We start from the raw sequence: 15852 nt of genomic DNA, 5'->3' as shown, positions 1-15852 counted from the left end.
GTGGGAGAAAAAGAGGGTCCCTACCAAGACTATGCTCAAAAGTCTCCAGGGGGATATTGTTGGAGGTTCAGTCCAAGACAAGAATGGAAGGAGGTCATTAAAGTCTACACGGAAGAAAGGCCCTCTACAGTTAACCCACTTGAACCCTGTGTTCCTATTCTGGGGCAAACATTTGTCAAAACTAGCCAATCAGCAAGCTCTTGTGAGCTTGCTCTACACTACAGAATCATGCACGCTTGTAGATTGGCTATTTTCAAGTTTCAAGTTATTGTTGAGGGGGAAAAAGAAGCAGACCTATATAGAGCTCTGTGGGACCCCGCCGGGCAACCAAGTACGGTATATTGTCTCCATCAGAAACCACTTATCTCCACTTCTTTTTCATAAATGAACACACTACTTGATCATACTACAGCGTCACACCAAAGCATCAAAAGCAGCAGATCTGCAAGCTCAAAACGTGGCGCAAAGAGTCACGCTTTTAGCTAGTAGATCTGCTACTTTTGCCGTTTTTATTTGAATATTTGAATGCTGAAAAGTAACACTTTTGGACATAATGAGGTTTCCACCTGACAGAGAAGATGTGGGTTAAAGTGGTTAATGAGTGGCCACGTAAATTAAGCAGTGTGTTCAACAGCTCTCGTTCTTCACTGAGAACACTGGGGGGGGGGGGGGGGGGGGAGGTTGAGCTCATAAATACACAAGCGCGTAATTCGTGATGAGCTGAATTACGTTTGAAACTTTGGGGGCGACAGACGGACCGTTGACACACTGACCGACTGACACAGTGGCTTATACTGGTCACAACTAATCATTAACCACCCAACCAAAAACAACAGCTAGGGATATAGGGAACCACTGATCTAATATTATAATCTAATTAGCTTCACCTACCGTTATTTTAGTAACCGAGTCGAGGGATGCGAGTGAGTAATATAATGTGAGGCAGGGAGAAAGAGAAAGGAGGAAAGAGGGGTCGGAGTCCCGCCCCCTACCATGGCCCAGGAAATGATTCTTTCATTTTCCTCATAGACTTTTCAGTAGAAGACGGTAACGCCGCGGACAAAGCCAACTCTTGTCGTGACAAATCATGACAATAAACACAATGTTTTGGGCCAAACAAAGAATTAGAAAGTAGAAAAAAACAGCAGGTTACAACAGCATTTTGTTGTTTTTCTTCTTTGTAATTGTTTGTTTGGTCCAAAATATTGTGTTTATTGTCATGATTTGTCACGACTGGAGTTGGCTTTGTCCGCGGCGTAACCGTCTTTAAATAAATACTTTTTGAAATGTCTATGGGAAAAATGCATTGGGATTCATTTCCTGGGCCATGGTAGGGGGCAGGACTGCGGCGCTCTATAGGGTAATTGTCTGTGGGCCAAATTATGTCAATTTGGGGGTCTAGCTATGACTTGAAAGTTTGAGAAACACCACTGTAGATGCAGCAGGATAAAAGACATCACACACCGTCAACAATGAACAACAAAACGTATATGACCCTCAACAGTGCTGCTTGCATAATGTGCCGGACTTAAAAGGAGTCATGAGAGCAGAACACAGTATAACCATCTAAGATAGTGTCCTTATACTGCAATGAACTGTCCAAGTCTGTCCTGAATCTATCATTTCACCAACTGCTCCACACCCGATGTGTTGTCATCACCCATATCTGAGAATGAGTTAGGGCTAGGGTGTGTGTGTGTGTGTGTGTGTGTGTGTGTGTGCATACATGTGCCTACTGCATTCTTGACTACATTGAGCATTCGTGTGTGTGTGTGTGCGTGTGCGTGTGCGTGTGTGTTCATACATGTGCCTACTGCATGAATGTCTACATTCTTGACTACATTGAGCATGTGTGTGTGTGTGTGTGTATGTGTGTTCATACATGTGCCTACTGCATGAATGTCTACATTCTTGACTACATTGAGCATTTGTGTGTGTGTGTGTGTGTGTGTGTGTGTGTGTGTGTGTGTGTGTGTGTGTGTGTGTGTGTGTGTGTGTGTGTGTGTGTGTGTGTGTGGTGTGTGTGTGCATGTGTGTGTGCATGTGTGCGTGCGTGCATAGCTGCTTTGAACTCACCATCGGGTGTTGGCACTTCTCCAGCATCTCCAGCTGTGGTTGGATGTTGGATGGGCTGGAGGTCTCTTTCCTGCAATGGTAGAAAGTAACTAAGTACATTTACTCAAGAACCATACTTAATGGAGGGTCGTCCTTTAAGTACAATTCTGAGGTACTTTTACTTAACTCGAGTATTTCCATTTTTCATTAATTTATACTTCTCTACTGTCAAAGGCAAATATTGTACTTTTTACTCTACTACAATTATTTGACAGCTTTAGTTACTTTGCAGATTTAGATTACTACACAACATGCATTAACCAATGAAGCAAAAAAATGTGGCTATTCAAAAAAAGCCAATCTAAAAGCATGTGTGTGTATGTGTGCGCGCAATCGCGTGCGTGCGTGCGTGCGTGCGTGCCTGCCTGCCTGCCTGCCTGCCTGCCTGCCTGCCTGTGTGTGGGGGGCATTCGGTCAACAGCTTCACTCATCAACAGTAATATTGGAATCAACTCCATGGTCCACCTGAGAACAATCACTTCCTTTGTGTTAACCCATGAAGACCTGAGGCCAATTCTACAAATACCTATTTGAGTGGTTCTCATTCTCAAACTTTTTCGTGCCAAGGACCCTCAATGTCTGTCTGTATGCATGTATGCAGGTCCTTCACCTGCATTAATGCATTATGCCGTCATGGAGACAGAAAACATGCCAAACCCTGAACTTTTGACCCTTTTGACGTAATGTTCTTTGAAAGTTCCCTGAATGATTCCAATGAAAAAATAAAAGTAATTCAGTAATATCCAACAAAAGCTGAAAATTAGTCCAACAATAAAGTAATGCTCCAGTACAAATTATAATTAAAAAATAAATGATATTCCTCTCAGCCAACATTATGTCAATAATGTCTTTGTCAAACCACACCCACACCAAACACTCGTTCACACACATAACAGAACCCCCATAGCCTCACTTCCTGGAACTTTTATCTGCTCCTTAGTTTTGAGGGGTGCTAGCTCTTCCTATATACAGGTTTAATGTTTGTTTTTAGTTCAATGTTTGTTTTAAAAACGCAATTGACAATGAAGGGAAAATGTACGTCATCTTGTCCCTAACAAACATTAATGCCATTAAAGGTATATTCAGTGATTTGACTTAATCTAAATATCACTTATTTTTTCTTTTTTTCTGGATAATCCTCCCTACTATAGAGTGTGCTGACCATATAAGGAGTTCCTCCCTGTCCCCAGTGAGCCCCTGGGGTCAAAAAACCCTAGTTTCAGTTTTGGTGGCGGGTGGCAAAGCCTTCATCCAATCAGGATGAGAGGGGCCTTCCTCCAATCATGATCGAGTGGGGGCGGGCCTTGATGCACATGCTGTTGGCCTGTTGCACTTCCCCCCACTGTAGAGCGTGCATGTGCACATTTTGTTACCGGGGCGGACTGGGTGGTTTTCCAAATCACTCAAATCACTGAATGCTCCTTTAACAAAAAAGAGAATTTAATGTTTGTTTTGTCACCGTTTGTTTTACATCCCCATTACATCACCTAATCATAGCAACATGAGTGAGACTTTAATATATTATCGCCCCTCACTTCACACAGGTGTGATTTTTTTATAGCAGCGATCACTTCCTGGAACTTTTACTTTTATCTGCTGCTTTCCCCCTACAGCTCCCTCTATGAAATTAAACCAGAGAATGAATGGACATTTTCATCAAAACAAAACAATTTATCCATACACTACATGTAGGTGTTAAATATTCAACCAATGTACTGGTACTCCCTTTGTTATCACCAAGTATGTTGTGTCTTAAAATAACCATACGTGGACCAGACGCACACTGTGCCAGTCTCACACTGTGTGTGTGTGCGCGTGCGTGCGTGCGTGCATGTATGTGTTGTTTTTAGTTAGTTAGTGTTTTGGCATTTTTTTCTTGGGGGAGGGGGGGGGGGGGGCACGTACAATATCCTCCCTGGAACAGTTCCAGTTGCATCATAGCAACATCAATGACACTTGCATCAGTGCTTGAACTATTTCAGTTTAAGAGTCAACGGCATACATGAAAAACATGCTCAATTTTGTACAGTTTACCATCTGTAATTCTCTAAAAAAAGGAAGTAGGGTAGAAGTCACCAATGTTTTTTCCAAACGAAATGAACCGTCTTTCCCAAAGATTCAGACTTTTTTTTAGAAACGTGTATTTAGTGGTGTGAGGAGGGTGGGTAAAACTAGACTTTAATGTTGTATTTTCCCTGCTCGGTATGCTGTAGTCTCTCACCCTGGATCATCACAGTATAGTTTCATGCCGCTAGTGGTCCAGGCTTTTGTAGTCTGTGTGTGCGACTGTGCGACTGTGCGTGTGTCTGAAGAGAGAGGCTCTCTAATAACCCCCACTTCAAACAGGCTTCAGATAGAAGCTGTCATTAGCTTCCCTCCAGAGAGCCGGGGCATTGCTAGGTGAGGCCACACGCGCTTTGGAGGGAGTAGGGAAAAACGAGAAAAAATACGTACGAACGGGAGGTCGGGTTTTTTTAATAATTATGATTAATTATGTCGCCTACTGTAATGCTTACACAGACAAGACAAAGGGACATAAGTATATCTTCCATAGACCACGCTGGACAATTTAACAAGCTTCTCTCCCGCCCCGAAAGCTAAACTAAGATTACATCCAGCCATAAATGTGTCAGAGTGGATTTTGTTAACTTGGTGTTTAAGTTCATAATTTTCACTGGATCCAACTGTCTAAAGAAACCCACCATTTATACCCGGCAAAGAAAGTCTCTATTGACTTGTCTGCATTTCATGAAATATCCATCAATTACAACGTTATTAGATCACACAGAACGCAGGCCTGCCTGGCATGCAGGCTGACCAAGAGAGATGGAGATTTCAACCACATGGCACAGGATGGCTGCTCAAAAACAAGCCTGTGGTTGGCAGCAACCTCCCAGTCCCAGCCATGTTGTCGTGACCTAGCTGCAGTTTTATAGAGCCGCTCAGTCTTTTTACAGGTCGCAATTTTGACTTAACCACGGGTCATTCACTGGTCAGTGGTCAGAACTTGTCCTTTTGTGTCACCCCCCTTTTCATGGCAACATACAGATGGATGAGGTAGATGCCCATATTACACCATGTTCGCTGATTTTCCCTTCTGTAGAATGAAGAAATGTACCCCAAATTGGGTAAAATCTTCGGCTTATGACACGTCCAATATGGGGACGCAAGGTTGAAGTGGCAAATTTCCCCTATCTCATTTGTCTTTTCAAGCGTGGTTATTATAGTTTTTCATTAGTTTTTATTCTCACTTTGTTTTGACACCAAAAGTTTTGCATTTCAGTTTAGTTTTGATTTGTTTTTAAAGCAGGGTTTCTAGTTCAGCTTTTTTTTGGTGTCTGTTGCTAACTCTTTGAGTTATAATCTTGCCTACTATGCACACCTACCAGCTCTTATGATACTACAGGATTGTTTTCAGTGTCAAATAAATACCAAGCTGGGGTCATCTCATGACAACAAAGACCGTGTAGTTGCACACAACAGAAAACGATGCTTAATCATTCTTTTGCTAATTTTATCTGGCAATATCGAACGAAATCCTGGTCCTGTGTCTCGTCCTGTGTCCCCTACCCTCCCCTCAACACCCTTCCCCGCCCCCACACATTCATGCATGCCTTTGGAGGACAATCTGAACAGTACGAACACTATTGAGGACATTGTGGACATTTTTTCGGCTAGAGGGTTACATATTGTTCATTTGAACATACGTAGTCTCGTACTATACATTGATCAAGTCAGAGACATGTTTGACAATGGCAGGGTTGGTATCATTTCTTTTTCTGAAACTAGACTTGATGATTCCATCAAGGACACCGAGATAGAGATAGAAAACTATACAGTCATCAGAAAGGACAGAGATCGCAATGGAGGAGGAGTCTGTGTCTATGTCAGAGCTGATATCAGCTTCAACGTCCGGTCCGAGATGGACAACAAGGACATTGAAGCAGTTTGGCTTGATATCAACCTCCCCAAAACAAAACCCTTCTTGATTGGGGCTCTGTATAGACCTCCCTCCCAATCCACCTTTTACAACCTGTTAGATGATGTATCAACTGACATAGGATGTTCGGGGGCAATCTTGATTGGCGACGTCAACACCAATATTTTGGTAAAAGACACAGCAATCTATAAGTCCTTCCGAAATTACTGTAGCCTGCATAACCTGGTTCAGTTGATTTCTCAATATACAAGGGTATGCCCTGACTCTCAAACCATCTTAGACCTCATCTTGACAAATGACCTGACCAAGATCTCCAGAAGCGGTGTCATACAGTGCAGTATAAGTGATCATGATATCATTTATTGTACTCGCAAACTTCACAAATCTGCAGTCAATTGTCATAACACAATCAGATTCAGATCATTAAAAAACTACACCTGTGAAGCATTAAATACAGCTCTGGAGAATCTGGACTGGTCAAACGTCCTTAACTGTACATCTACAGAAGAGGCCTGGTCTCGTTTTAAATCTGCCTTTCTATCAGTGGTTGACAGCCTGGCTCCCATGAAAGTCATTAGGGCGAAAGCGAGAACTCAACCATGGATGAATGCCGACATCCTAATGGCCATGAAAATAAGAAATGAGAGTTATGCCAAGTTCCGAAAAAACAGAGATGAGCAGCTGTTCGACAATTGCAAACAATTGCGTAACAAGGTCAATGGCATGATCAAGACAGCCAAACAAACCTACTTCAATGAGAAAATTGAAGAAAACAAGAAAAAGCCCCAAAAACTTTGGAAGTCCCTTAAGGAACTGGGCTGTAACAACAGGCTCAAAACAAAGATCACGAATCTCAACATTAAAATAAATGGCTCGCTCATCTCTGATAAGCTGAACGTGGCTAACTGCCTAAATGGTTTCTTCACAACCATAGCTTCCACACTGGTGGACAAGTTGCCCTCCCATTCAGGCCTTTATGGAGAGCAGCATATAAGATCTTTTTACAAAAGTCTTGGTGCTGTTGAGGACAGCTTCAAAATCTCGTCCGTATCAACAGAGGGCGTGTTACTAAAACTCAGCGTCTTACAGCCAACTAAGGCTACTGGCCATGATGGTATCCCCACTAGGTTCCTCAGAGATGCAGCGGTTTCTATTGCCCCCGTTGTGGCTCACATTACAAACCTGTCCATCAGACAGGGCCATGTCCCACAGGAATTCAAACTTGCAAGAGTAGTTCCTCTCTATAAAAAGGGTAGCAAGTTGGACCCTGGGAACTACCGCCCTGTGTCCATCCTTTGTTCCATCTCAAAGGTCATAGAGAGACTAGTATATGAACAGATAAATTCATATCTGCTTAATAACAAGCTTCTTTTTGAATTCCAGTCAGGCTTCAGAAAATCTCACTCCACTGATACATGTCTGTTATACTTGACTGATAGCATCAGACGTGAGGTTGACTCAGGCAAGTACTGCGGCATGGTCATGCTGGACCTTCAAAAGGCTTTTGACACTGTGAACCACTCCATACTGCTAAACAAGCTGAAGGCAATCGGTTTTGATGGCCCATCGTTAAACTGGGTGAGATCTTACCTTGAGGGAAGGAAACAGGTGGTCGATGTGAATGGTACCCTGTCTACTTCCCTCCCAGTAGAGTGTGGGGTCCCCCAAGGGAGCATCCTAGGGCCTCTACTGTTTCTAATTTATGTAAACGACATGAACTCGGCATGTAAATGCAATCTGTTCTTGTTCGCAGACGACTCAGCTCTCCTGGTCTCGGACAAAGATAAGTCGCAGGTCGAGAGAGTACTCAGCACAGAGCTCGGTAGCATCTGTCTTTGGCTCTCCGACAACAAATTGTCACTGCACCTTGGGAAAACTGAGTCTATTCTGTTTGGTTCAAGTCATAACCTCAACAAGTCCCCGGGCTTCACAGTTAGAGTGGGTGACAGTGTGGTCACAAATAGGGAAGAGGTCACTTACTTGGGTTGTATACTAGATAACAAACTCACGGGTGAAAAAATGGCAATGAAAGTGATCTCAAAGGTCAACCAGAGAACTCGTTTCTTGGGCAGGATATCCCCTTATGTCAACAGCAGTGCTATGAGGATCTTGGCCGGTGCCCTCATCCAGTGCCACTTTGACTATGCTTGTACTTCATGGTACAGAGGTATCTCCAAGCTATTGAAAACAAAGCTGCAGACCTCCCAAAACAAGCTTGTGAGGTTACTACTAAAATTGAACCCCAGGTCTCATCTTACCTCTGCCCACTTTAGTAGCCTGGGATGGCTAAGAGTGGAGGAGAGAGTATCTCAGCTCTCATTGTGTCTGGTCTTCAAGATCCTAGATGCCTCTGTTCCTAAGTACCTGCTGGGCTACCTGCCCAGAGTGAGGGATGCTCACAGGTACTCAACCAGAGGAAGTCCATATGATCTAGTTCCCCCCAGTTTCAGGACACTCAAGGGAAAAAATGCTTTTTACTACGCAGCCACTACTCTGTGGAATGCACTCCCTCCAGCCCTGAAATCCCTAAATTCTATTGCAAGATTTAGGAAAGACCTGAAATCATGGCTCCATCTACACACTAACTGGTCATAGTTAGCTTCCGACCCTGGATAGCCCATCTCCCATGCTCTGGACTATTCTCTCAGGGTACCTCTTGTCCTATGTATATAGCTCCCAGCCTTATATATAAGGATTATTTATTATATGTTCCATGGTTGTTTTGTTTGTACAGTATGTTTGTGTATAGTTTCATGTTTCAAAGTGGACCACAATGGAAACAAGCGAAGGCTTTTTTGTGTCTAAGTCCATTTGGCGTTTTTTAAAATGATGTCATTTTCTGTAATTTTCTTAAACTGCCAATAAAGTATTCTATCTATCTATCTATCTAGTTAAGTAACTTGCCGAGTCAGTGGCGCCGTCAGGACGTAAAAAGTGCGGGGACATTATAATTACTAGAAGGGTCGAACTCTAGCGCCACGCCATCCAGGTGGCCAATTGTCCAGGTGGCCACTCATTCATGTGCCCACTTGTCCAGGTGCCCACTTGTTCAGTCAGACTATTTCGGTACGGTACTGTACCATACTGTACTGTACCGTTCAGTACTGCACCTTACTGTACTGTGCCATACTGTACTATACTGTGCCGTACTGTACCGTTCAGTACTGCACCTTACTGTACTGTACCATAGTGTACCGTATTGTACTGTACTGTACCGTGCCATACTGTACCATACTGTGCTGTACCATAGTGTACCATACTGTACTGTGTCGCACTGTACCATATTGTACTGTACCGTACTGTAATGTACTGTACCGTACCATGCTGTACCGTATCGTACCGTACTGCGGTGAAGGGGGAATGTGTGATGTAATTTGCATCACAGCGAAATGTTTGTCATGTGTGTCAGACCAAAGTAATATTTGTACAGTAAATATGACGGTTGCATGGATGCAATGTAGCCTATTAGCATTCCTGTGGCGTGCAGGATTTTTTGTGCATGGAGAGATGTGTGCAAACGGAGTGGTTTGGTAGTAGAGGCCTAACAGATAAACGGCCATGTGCTTGTGTACCCCCTTTCCATTAGGGTAGAAGGATTTTATTTATTAATTTATTTTTTTGTTTGGGGGGGGGGGGGGGGGGGGATGTCATGACTCACATTGTTGTGTATAATAGCCCGTCGGACACTGAGTTGAGTTGAGACTAAGAGCAACTGCAGTTACTGCACGTATGCATGCCAATACGCAACGGCGATTGCACAGCAAAATGGAAACGACCATGGCATGCACCAGCGCTAGTCGGGAAGTACACCCCCTGGACATGATGTACAGGTACACCCCCTGGACATGATGTACAGGTACACCCCCTGGACATGATGTACAGGTACACCCCCTGGACATGATGTACAGGTACACCCCCTGGACATGATGTACAGGTACACCCCCTGGACATGATGTACAGGTACACCCCCTGGACATGATGTACAGGTACACCCCCTGGACATGATGTACAAGTACACCCCCTGGACATGATGTACAGGTACACCCCCTGGACATGATGTACAAGTACACCCCCTGGACATGATGTACAGGTACACCCCCTGGACATGATGTACAAGTACACCCCCTGGACATGATGTACAGGTACACCCCCTGGACATGATGTACAAGTACACCCCCTGGACATGATGTTCAAGTACACCCCCTGGACATGATGTACAGGTACACCCCCTGGACATGATGTACAGGTACACCCCCTGGACATGATGTACAAGTACACCCCCTGGACATGATGTACAAGTACACCCCCTGGACATGATGTACAGGTACACCCCCTGGACATGATGTACAGGTACACCCCCTGGACATGATGTACAAGTACACCCCCTGGACATGATGTACAAGTACACCCCCTGGACATGATGTACAAGTACACCCCCTGGACATGATGTACAAGTACACCCCCTGGACATGATGTACAGGTACACCCCCTGGACATGATGTACAGGTACACCCCCTGGACATGATGTACAAGTACACCCCCTGGACATGATGTACAGGTACACCCCCTGGACATGATGTACAGGTACACCCCCTGGACATGATGTACAAGTACAACCCCTGGACATGATGTACAGGTACACCCCATGCATCGATGGACCATGGTGGCAAGGAATGGCAGCTGCATTTGAAGCCTAGGATTGGAAGTGATTACCCAGCAGATGTTGCCATTTCTCCTCCTGCTGGCTGCAGAAGCATTTACATTTTTATGGTTTTGGCCGGACTTCACACGTTGTTTTATTACCTCAGTAAACATTTTCATAAATACTTTGTTTTCAATCGCTAGTTTAATGTTTGTTTATTTATTTATTTTAGTTTTTAAATTATCATATGCGTTCACTTGGGGCGCGTTCGGAAATAGCGCACTGAGCGCACTGTGCAATGCAAATTAATAGGCGAGTGCGCTCGCGGTGCGCATTTCCGAACGCACCCTTGGTCTACCAAGTGAAGACCCGCCCTTGCCACCCTTCCAGCCAATAACATTATTGGTTTCCGGTTGCTGTTCAGGGCCGGAAGTTATTTCCAAGATGTGCGGATTTGAATTCACTGAAAACGTGGCTTGAAAACTGGTCTGTAGAAACCAATGGCTGATGTCACCGTTCCCGTCGTCCATATATTTTTTTACAGTCCATGCAATGGGCGTCCAGGCATGACTCATCCCTTTCCTCCTGACCCAGTTTCTCTGTTTGTTTTGGAACACCACTCGACGCTGCTGTGGAGCTGCTGAACCTGGACAACCATCAATATGTCGTTAATATTCACCCCAATGAGGAGTGTAGTGAAAGTAAAAGTATCAATACCTCAATGAAGATATACCCTGTTATACAAATAAAAAGTATTTTGAGCATTTTCGTTATTTCTCTGCAACAAGGATGTAAATTATTGGGTTTGAGATGTGGGTTAAAAGGTGACTGGATCTACATTAAATTAAATAGGAAAGGAAGACAGTGAAGACTTGCCATTGCCTTCGTATAGGAACTGGCATTGTTTGAACTCATCTCCTGCCAGTCAAATGAAATGGTGGTGATTCATTCCTTTGTGCCAGCAGTAGAAACCTTCCTTGACCGTAACCACTTACCGGTAAAACCCATGTCACAACCCTGTCTCGGCTGAGGGTATAGTATGTAACCTAAAACAAATGCCACCACTGATCTTGCACCATTGAGCGTGTCTGTTTATAAGGTACTCTGACATTAATAGGGTGAGTGATATTTTTGAGTGGTGCAACCACTCCAACGAACAGCAATGTCTGTGTTCACCTAACTATGTGACTATGTCACTATGAGCACGAGTACCAATGACGGCCAAAAGTGGCGCTGTTGTGCCAGAAACAGAGAGAGAGAGATAGTGCTGCACTGCTGCCTGCTAATGAGAGACAGAGAGAGAGAGAGAGAGAGAGAGAGGGGGGGGGGGGGTTGGTTGAGTTGCACCACTCAGTTCCCACAGGTGTGATTTTTTGTGTTTGTTCTCCCTGTCTCCCCAGCTCTTTAATAAACAGAAAATACATTTGAGAGATATTCCCATTTATCAGTTTCATTTTATTGGGTTCCAGTTTCTATTCAGTTTGCTCATTGCTTTGTGTCATCACTTCCGATATCACTTGTTTATCCTGTATGAGTTCTCTGTCCCGACCTGAAAATGCATTTCGTGGTTAACCCATTTTGGGCGGGAACCCCTTTTGGTGTTTTAAACATTATGTTATAATTTAGCTATTGAAAAATAGCAGATCTACAAGCTCATAGCGCGCCACCGAGTGGCGCGCTACGAGCTTGTAGGTCTGCTATTTTTGAAAAATCGTGAAAATATTTATTTCAGAAAACTGGAGGATTTAGAAGATTTAAAATGTTGAGGTCAGGCCAAAGAGCTGGAGATATGGAGACTCCTGTTACTGAGCAGTAACACTCACTCGCACAATAACATATAGAGCTATTTAACCCGTACTTTACCAAACCAAATCAAATCACTTACTTTCTCCTGGAACATACAATGGATTTGTTGTAGCATAGTGCATACAGTATAGCCCTATAGAAAAAGAGAAACTGTACTTTGTAATTTGAAGACTTCAGCAGATCTGGTTGAGGCTCAGAGTGAGTGACTGGGGAGAAGCTAATAGAGCTCTGTGTTATCTGCTACATCAGTTAAACGTTGATAATTGGCTTCACTTCTGAGCGCCGCCACTGAGACTAGGACTGCTGAAGATCTACCAAATGATCACATCTCCTATCTGGGTCACCAGATCTTCAGGAGGCCACGGAGCATCTGCTCTTTGTTGGCTTTAGCTATGAAAAACATGTCAAACGCCATTACAGCTTTACGGCCTGTGCATGTATATCGTCGCTGTCGAGTGGAAACCTTGTATGTCCAAAACAGTTGCTTTTCCGAGAATGGAAAATAAGACACCGTGTTCACAAGCTCTTACCTTTTATTGGTTCAATATTCATAAACTCCACGAAAAGACTTAATCGCTTTCACTTTAACTGCTTTTTTCTAATGGCAGATCTGCACGTCACGTCGCGAATTAGGCCATTAAAAGGCCTAATTTAAATGGCTTAATTCGCGACGTGAGAAATAAGAGAAAGTGTCTCTTGTGTGCACTAGTATGACAAAGTTGAGATATGGCGACACAAGGTTTCCACCTGACAGCAAAGATTATGTTTGGATGGAATATGAAGTTGCTGTCGCAACGTTTCACTGGAAGAATACCTTCTTGGTATGTTGACATTATGCCTGGCAATAATGATTAACTGCATGCAATAAAAGTCAAATTGCACTGGATTCCATATAGTGTCGGGCGGAAACCTCATATGTCCCTTTTCAGGATTCAAATTAAAACAATTGCAAAAGTAGCAGATCTACAAGCTCAAAACGCGTAACGCGTTTTGACCTTGTAGCTTGTACTTTTGACGTTTTTTTGCGTGACGCTGTAGTATGATCAAGTAGGGCGTTAATGTACGAAAGAAAAACATAAAAAAGTTAAAATACGGAGATAAGAGGTTTCTGCGCCAACAGCAACGATATGCACCTAAAGTTGCGTGCGGAGTCAGCTTGAGATGAATGTGGGGAAAGCACATCCACATGCATGGCTTGGGAAGCGTGCTCCAAAACATACCTAGATTTGTATCGCCATCCTTCAAAAAACTAAATACCGCTGAATGACCTGTCAGAGTGTTATAGACAGACATACTTCACAGTGCAATCAGTACAATAACTATAGCCTAAAGTGTCCTTTAAAGGTCAGAGTCCTTTTGATACATAGACATTAATCATAGGCCTCATATGTCCGACTGATTCAAAACAAAAACTTGTGTGCGTGCGTGCGTGCGTGCGTGCGTGCGTGCGTGCGTGCGTGCGCCGTAGCAAGCATTTCACTGGAGTATCAATAGGCTACATTCCATTAGAATGCTGTCACTCATGGCTGCCGCGCAGCATGTGGAACAGCTGCAGTGGCTGATCAGCGTTATACCCAGAGCAACAACAACAACAGAGGAGAAATAGTAGCACGTTTTTCAAGCCAAACACTTTATTTTCAGTTTATTCCTATGGATCTTGGACGCACGGCACAGAGGGATGTCAGTTCACAGAGCTCCCTGTGGTCTCTGTGGAACTGAAATATCATTTGAATGTTTTTGCTAGTACACACAAAAGCCTCAAGAGTAGCAGAGCCACACGCTCGAAATGCGGCGCGAAGAGACGCGTTTTGGGCTTGTAGATCTGCGACTTTTGCCGTTTTTGAATACTGAACAGTTTTGGACATATGGGTATCCACCCAACAGAGACGATAAGTTCATACTGTAGGGCAGGCCTATGTTCATTTATTGTGCTGTGAGAAAGTAGATGGATAGATTGAATACTTTATTGGCAAGCAATTTTAAAAAGCAACAGTGTCGCCTAAATCGTTTGCTAAAGCATATTCTGGTTAAAAATAAAAAATAAATTGTAGGTTTTTGCCTCTGGTGCACCACCTCCTTTTGTGTAAACAGACAGGAACTCGGATTGGCTCCTCCCACTTTCTTAGTCCACTACCTCCTCCCGGGTGCTTCATTGTTTATTCCTACTAACAACAGCGTTTAGGCCAGTGGTGCTGACAGTGGAGAGATTAGCTAAAGCATGCTTCGGGTATCAGGAGCAGGCCTGGTTCTAAAAATGTTAAGCTCATTACCAAAACCTACAAAAAAACATTGTGAATGAACCATGCACTTAAGCCTTATTAAGTGGCTCAGATTTTGACAGATAATGGGGATTCGAGGAAAAAGGGTTGGGAACCACAGAAACAGGGGGGACGGGGTAAGTAACAACAACTAAGACAATTAAGAAAGAGATAAAAGCAATAAAACACTAAAAACCAGAGTTGATATAGGGTCAACACAAATAAAGACAACTATAGCCTAACTATATTGTTCATCTTTATTATATTCTTTTAAATTTGGTGTGAACTCTGATATCCACTATCCATCTAATCATCTCTTCTGGGGGTCCCGACTCCCAGGCACAAAATATTGTCAGATCGGGGGTCCGCTGCCAAATACATATGAATTTGGGGGTCCTTGATATGAAAACGTTATGAGAACCGTGGGTGTACACACTGTGGAGCCTGGCTCTGAGCTCACTGAAAAGGAGAAGCTAGCCAACACTGAGTCACTGCCGTTTTTGCATGGGAACAGTATGCTCCTTTTTGTTCCATCTGTCTCTCCTCTCTCTGGGGGGGCTGGGGTCAATACAGCAATGCATTGATATTAAAACACAGGATGTACTTGAGTAAATCCTTTCAGAGAGAACACACACACACACACACACACACACACACACACACACACACACACACACACACACACACACACACACACACACACACACACACACACACACACACACACACACACACACACACACACACACACACACACACACACACACACACACACACACACACACACACACACACACACACACACCTTGAGTATTACACGCTTCTCGCTCCAAGTGTGAAGGAGTTGTAGTAGTAAAGGGCTCTGGCTGTGCCACGTGGAGCCAGGCGAGATGCCAAGCCTTGACATGAGAGACCAAGAGAGAGCGAGCGTGCTCAGTAGTTTCAGAAGCCAACACACCCGCACCCCATCTAGGACTGCAGCTACAGTAGGACTATCCATTTATAAATCAGTGGTTCTCAAACAGTGGTCCGGGTCCATTTGGTTTCATTTTACGCTCTCAAGAGTTAAATTGTTGTTAACATCTGCATTA

At 43.8% G+C, this 15852-nt stretch overlaps 1 long non-coding RNA gene across 1 annotated transcript in view; it reads right to left on the bottom strand.

Moving 5' to 3' along the window:
* Positions 1–15852, bottom strand: part of LOC306942754 — a 67527-nt gene that overhangs the window by 38792 nt on the left and 12883 nt on the right. The window contains exon 3 of the long non-coding RNA XR_013792333.1: positions 2077–2146. This is a non-coding gene — a long non-coding RNA (uncharacterized lncRNA). The remainder of the gene's footprint in view (positions 1–2076; positions 2147–15852) is intronic.

Source organism: Electrona antarctica, assembly GCF_951216825.1.
Source record: "Electrona antarctica genome assembly, chromosome: 18".
Classification (NCBI taxonomy): domain Eukaryota; kingdom Metazoa; phylum Chordata; class Actinopteri; order Myctophiformes; family Myctophidae; genus Electrona; species Electrona antarctica.
Note: the sequence above shows the minus strand (reverse complement) of the source record. Positions and strands in the feature narration are given on the sequence as shown.